Source organism: Camellia sinensis, chromosome 10 (genome assembly GCF_055761805.1).
Source record: "Camellia sinensis isolate YWXY chromosome 10, ASM5576180v1, whole genome shotgun sequence".
NCBI lineage: Eukaryota > Viridiplantae > Streptophyta > Magnoliopsida > Ericales > Theaceae > Camellia > Camellia sinensis.
Window position 1 is genome coordinate 102,842,665 of NC_138970.1, and position 6,491 is coordinate 102,849,155.

Here is a 6,491-nt window from a genome sequence, read left to right on the forward strand (position 1 = left end):
AAACTAACCAACAAAAGCAGGTAAGTAAAAGTGAGAAAGAAATGGAGGTTGGAGGACATGCACACACGTACTCACACTTATTACAGAATTCGCCCTCTCGACGGAGGGTCCGAATGAATAATACATGCCAACTAATTAACTAACTAACAAACTAATTAATTATTACACAACCGAATTGAATAACTAGCTACAACTAATTATTACAAAACTTAATTAATTAACAAATTAATTAATTACGAAACCAAAATGCTAACTAACAAGTAAGCAAAATAGTAAACCATGTTGCTCCAGCTCTGGTTGAAGGAGAAGAGGATGCATGCTCGGTTGTCGTCCCGAAAGCTCTCCGGTTACTCTCAAGAGGCTCTGTCTGCAGGGTGTCCTCAAGGAATTCCTACTGAACCTTACCAAAAATATGCTGAGGAGTGCATCAGTGGCCTGCCGGCCATGGGGAGCCACTGTTGACCAAAAATGAAGGGGTGCCAACCAACAACAAGGCACTGCCGGCCATCTGCAAGGCACTGCCAGCCACTGATGTGTTGGGACCCCAAGCTACAGTAGAGCACAAAACAGAGAAAATGGAGGGTCTCCCAAGGATATGTACGCACTATGCCACCCCATATCATCTCAAAACATCGAGAGAGGCATAGTCGGATCTACGACCATCAATCACGCATCCCGATGCATGATGGCCAAAGATCCAACTTGTGCAAATCAATATGAAATGAATGCACAAATAAACACATAAAGCCTAAAACTATATCATGAATCATCAAGAGCGTCGGTGACCGAGAATTGAGACACGTTTCATCACTTGAAATATGAAACGCCCCTCATTCCTCGTGCTCGGATTGATACTTAATCCAAACAATAATGCAACACAAGCATGGCAAACATGCAATATGATTTAAGCATGCAAACATGCAATGCAATAACCCGAGTATGCCACAAGCATATAAGCATGATGTGAGGTAACAACCTTGAATAACATGATAAAATGCAACATGGACATACAAACATGCAAGGCATGTGAAGGCGGACAAATATGCAACAACAGACGAAACGGGACAAGCATGTGATAACATGGTAAGATGGGCTTACACTAAAGATGGATAGGCCTCAGCCATGCCTAAAATCCGTGGCCATAAGTGACGAATTGATAGTATGAAAAGCATGAAAAGGCAAGGCAAACATGCATGCCAATTGGCTCAAGGATTGAGGCATAAAGATGTAACTCTTAAACATGCATGCCAATTGGCTCAAGTATGACAATACTACATGCTCTGAAATCTCATGTAAATTGATGCGAAATCAACTAAACAATGCAAGTATAGCATGTTAGAAAGCTCAAAGCTCGAAACTAACAAAGGGACTTAAGCCATGGCCATGCAAGGCAAGCCCCAAAGGGCTAAGGGAACCTAAAACAGTCCCAAGGCAGGTCCAAACACGACCAAAAACAAGCTCGAAGCTAGCCAACATAGGCTAGAACACAAAGCCAAACACATAGAGCATGCAAGGCTATAAAAGAGGCAATGCACTACACCTATTAAAACCAAACATGGCATGACTTGGACAACATAAAACAGAGTTACATCATGGTATAACAAGACCAAAAATGCATTGATATGATGAGCCAAAGGCTTAGGCTTAATGGCATGCACAAAAGTTCATGCTTGAGGCATAAAGAGCCAAGGCTCCAAGGCATTAAAAACATGTCAAATGCAAGTGTATGGCCACATTTCATGGACTGTAATAACATTTAGAATGGAAAAACATGGAAACATCGCATGTATGGCATGGTGGGGGCCTCAAAACCCAAGACTAGCCTAAGCATTTACACTCTAGCTATACAAAGCATGAGTGATATGGACATGGCAGCCCAAAACAGTCCTAGAACAGCCCAAAATAAGGACAAAATCATGCTTGAGCAAAGCCAAAACATGCTGGAATGATGAGTCAAAACATCATGCACATACAACTAGTACGTAAGATTTGTTCTACAAGTATATGGAGCATGCAAAGGATGACCAAACCAGCTATGGACAGAGTCATGACATGGAAAAACATCACCAAATACATGCTGGGATGGACTCAACATAAGCTAGGATAACATGCTAAAGCAAGAAGCATATAAAGCTAGTTTATGGGATTTACACTACAAGTGTATTGCACATGCATGGAGTGACAAAACCAACCCAAAAAAGATCTAAGGCATGGTAAAAAATCACCAAAAACCTACTGAAATGGACTCAACACAAGCTAGGCAAACATGCTACTTTGATGAACTAGAAATGGGATTACACTACACACACAAGATGCATGCAAAAGGTGACCAAACCAGCCATGGACAAAGCCAAGGCAGGTCCTAAAAGTCACAAAAAAGGGCCTGAACCAAGCCTCAAAAGTACAGAGAGGCGTGCTCCTTTGGAAGGCCAAAAATGCAAGCAAACAAAAACCAAAAGAGAGGCGGCCACCCCCTCTGATTTGAGGCCTCAAAACCACATGCCTGCCACTAAAAATCCACTGGATTTCAGTGGTTAAAAGGCCAAATCAAGGCTAGCTCGGAGGCCTTAAGGCATGACTCAAAACATGGCCAAACAAGGCCAACACCTTAAACAAACTTCAAAAGCACTTAAATACAAGTCTTTTTTCAGTTGAATGCAAAGCCTAAAACAATATGCAAGGATGGCCAAAATGAGGTACAAAAAGGTGCTAAAATGGGGAAGAAGCTCACCCTTGAAGCTCAACTTTGAAACCAGCAACTTCAGGGGGGTAAAACCTCACTTTCAGAGCTCAAGAAGTCCTCCCAAGAACCTCAACCCAAAGATGGTGGTGTATCTCTAAGTGTTGTAGTGTAAAAGTGCAAGGAAAATGGACTTCAAGACACAAATCAACAACAATATATATATATATATATAGAGAGAGAGAGAGAGAGATATTTCTTCTCAAAATGCTGAACCTCCCCTAAGGAGAGAGGCTCTCTCCTTATATAAAGGAAAAGAAATGCAAAGCTTCTTCAAGAAGCTTGGAAAAAGCTTCATCCCTCCATACACGTGTATGAAGGGCAGATAAAAGGATTCCAGCTGGCTCAAAAGATCTGGAGTGAAACCTGCTGAGACAAGGGTGCTGCCGGCCATCAGGGATGGTCGGCAGTGGCTTATTGATGGCCGGCAGGCTCAATCAATGGCCGACAGCAACAAAGTGGGGGCCGACAGGTCCCAAAGGTGGCCTGCAGTGCACCAAGAAATACATTCTGAAAGGACCAAGTCATGGTCCAAGAATGGGGCAGAAACGATATAGGGTCTGGAAAGCTCGAACCTGTGACGTTCCGTCGCAAAAGTCGAATACCCGACGAGCAATCAAACTTGTGTCCGGATATACCTGCAAGCACAACCGAGGCTTGAGGACGGTCAAAAATGGGGTGCCTACACTATTCCTCAAATTAGTTCATAATATTCAAAACTTTAGAAATTATAATATAATGTAAACATAAAATTTAAATTGATTATTACCAATTATTTCTATTAATTGATCGATAAAAATTTTAAATCAGTTACAAAATATGGTTGAAACAATGCCCATATTTTATATTGACCTTGAATAGTTTTTTCACACATAAATACACTTGACTATTCACGTAATAATTTTAAATATAAATATGAAATTGTATCGAAGTTTTAATTTTTTTTAATAATTATGCATACATATTTATTATTTTTGTTACCCAAAAAGCATCCTAAGAGAGGGGTGAATTAGGTTTCTACAAATTAAAATTAATAATACCCCAATAAAATTAACTACTTAGTAGTAAATGATCAAGCAAAATAACAATGAAGTATAACTAACATACAGGGTAAATAAAATGATTAACACATGAATATTAGATAGTTATAGCAGTAGCGAGAAAGTATAGAGATTAATGAAGATGAGACAAAACAGATTTATAGTGGTTCAGCTTCAACCAAGCCTACATCCACTCCTCAAGCTTCACTTGAGATTTTTCACTATCTTCTCGTTTCACAGGGGTGCTAACAACCTCTTTACAAATGGAGCAATCTTTCACTGATTTTACATAGACTTCACAAACCCAAACCCTTGCAAATTTTAGGTGATTCACAATCACTCTCAAGATTTCAAGAACACGGTGTTTGCAACATTTTTACAAGATGAAATGGTATTTTTGCTTTCAAAGAAAGCTTACGATAAATATCTCTCAAAGATAGATATATAAAATGAAGTTTTGATTTTTCTGTAAATCTCACACAGGAAAGATGAGCTTAAAGGTATAAGGCTCAGTGTATAATTTCAGAGAATAAATGCGAGTGATTATAGATTAAAGAATATTTTATGGTTTTTCTTGTCACTTGTTTACATTAGATGCTTTGGTTTATATAATAAAACTTATAGCCGTTATAGCCGTTGTATTCATTTGAATTTATAGCCGTTTATAGCCGTTGTACTCCATCATTACTAATTTGAATATCTTCCACTCCATCATTACTAATTTGAAAATCTTTCACTTAAACCTTTTGAACCTTTTGAACTGCTGTTGTGCTGAGCTGTTTGAATCTCTGTTTTGAGCTGTTTGAACTCCTGATTTAATCAAATATTAAATACATTCCAACAACATTTAGGATAAAGGTTTAGGTGAGAAATAATGAGACAAATAAATTTTGATTTTATTAAAACATAAAATCATCAAAATAAATGTTGATTCTATTTTTCTCTTTCAAATAAATCATCAAAATAAATTTTGATTGATTCTATTTTTCTCTTCCAAATAAATTAAAACATAATTAAATAAATCATCAAAATAAATAAGTCTAACAATCTCCCCCTTTTTTATGATGGCACGCAATGATGTTTTGATTTGTTTTAGGAGTAAGAAAAGCTCGCCCTTAAGTCATGCTCTCTGAATTCATTTCTAAATACATAGGCTAGCACATGTGCAATAAATAAGCTTTAATTAAAGACATGATATGAGACTAAGATATCAAACTATAAATATATAATCATCATATTAGTTTTCAAACAATACCAGAATTTGAAAATAATACCATAATACATAATATCATATAATTTCTCCCCTGTGACATTATCAAAAGGAAATCATGAGTCAGAATCTGAAGGAGGAGGAGGAAAATGATAGTGATAAATGGCATCAAAAAATAGATAATAAAAACATATATATACATATATATATATATAAATCGCCCGCACCTATCTTTTTCGTTGAAAATCGCGTCGAACATGCGGCCTCGCTTTTGCGTCAGCTAACCGACAAAAGCAGCTCTCCTCGATTGCCACTCGCCTCAGCTATCTCTCCCTCCTTGTCTTCTTCTCTTTTGCCTTCTTCTTAATCACACACTATTCCATTTTCTTCTTCACCATTCTTTTCTATCTCTTCTTCACCACTCTCAATCTGTTCTCTTCTATTTCTCTGCAACTCATTTCTTTTACACCTCTCACCTCGAAACCATGGCTTTCTCATCCCGTCCCCGCACTCTATTTCCAGACCTGAACGATCCCATAAGCTCTATTGGACCGAGTGCCCCTACTCATACTCTTCCTGTCATTCCTCTTCCTAACCTTCCTATGATGTCGATTGAGCAAATCATGGCAGCTCAATCTAACATAGAAGCCAATCATTTCACACTGACGTCCTATATGCAGACAGTGACGACAGTCACAAAATTGGCTCACCGATTGCAGAACAGGACGAGTGAGCTCCATCAGGTCAACACCCAACTCTCTCTGCTCCAGCGCATGTACAAGGATGCGCGAGCAGAACTAGGCGCACTGAAGGTCGAAAATAAAGAGCTTAAACGGAAGACCACCTCCATGGCTCGATTTGGAGCAACATCGTTCTTGGTCTTTGATAGTCAACGGGGAGTCGTCACTCTCGACAAAAGCACGGGGCAAAGGGCGCCAAGGGTCACCCAAGGTGATACAAAGAAGAAGAAAATGATGGAAGAGGCGAGTAAGTATGATCGGCGTATGGCCGGAAAAAAAATGAAGGGTTTGTTTTTTTTTTTTGTGTGTTTATTTTGATCGACGTATGGCCGTAAAAAAAAATGAAGGGTGTTTTTTTTTTTTGGTTTTTTTTATGTAAATATTTGTATTTTGATTTGTTGTTGTGTTTATGTTTAAGTACTAAAAATGAAATTAAAAAGTAGAGAAAAAAAATAAGAAAATTAAGCCCAAACAAAAAATAATAATGAGAAACCAAATTGTTAATGAGTATATGAGAAGCATTTGAGCATGATCTAATTCTCAATTTCTTAGCAAGAGCATACCAATCTCAAGACTATAATAGACATAACAGTTCATAGATCAAACAAGGTTGCCAAACAAGAGCATAAATATAGAGCTAAAGTTCAAGTCACTCTTTCTTGAGGAAAACGATCTTTCTGTTACATTATCAACAACTAATAAGCTCAAAGGTCATGTTGTAAGAATTAAGATACCAAAAGCATAAAGATACCAAAATAATC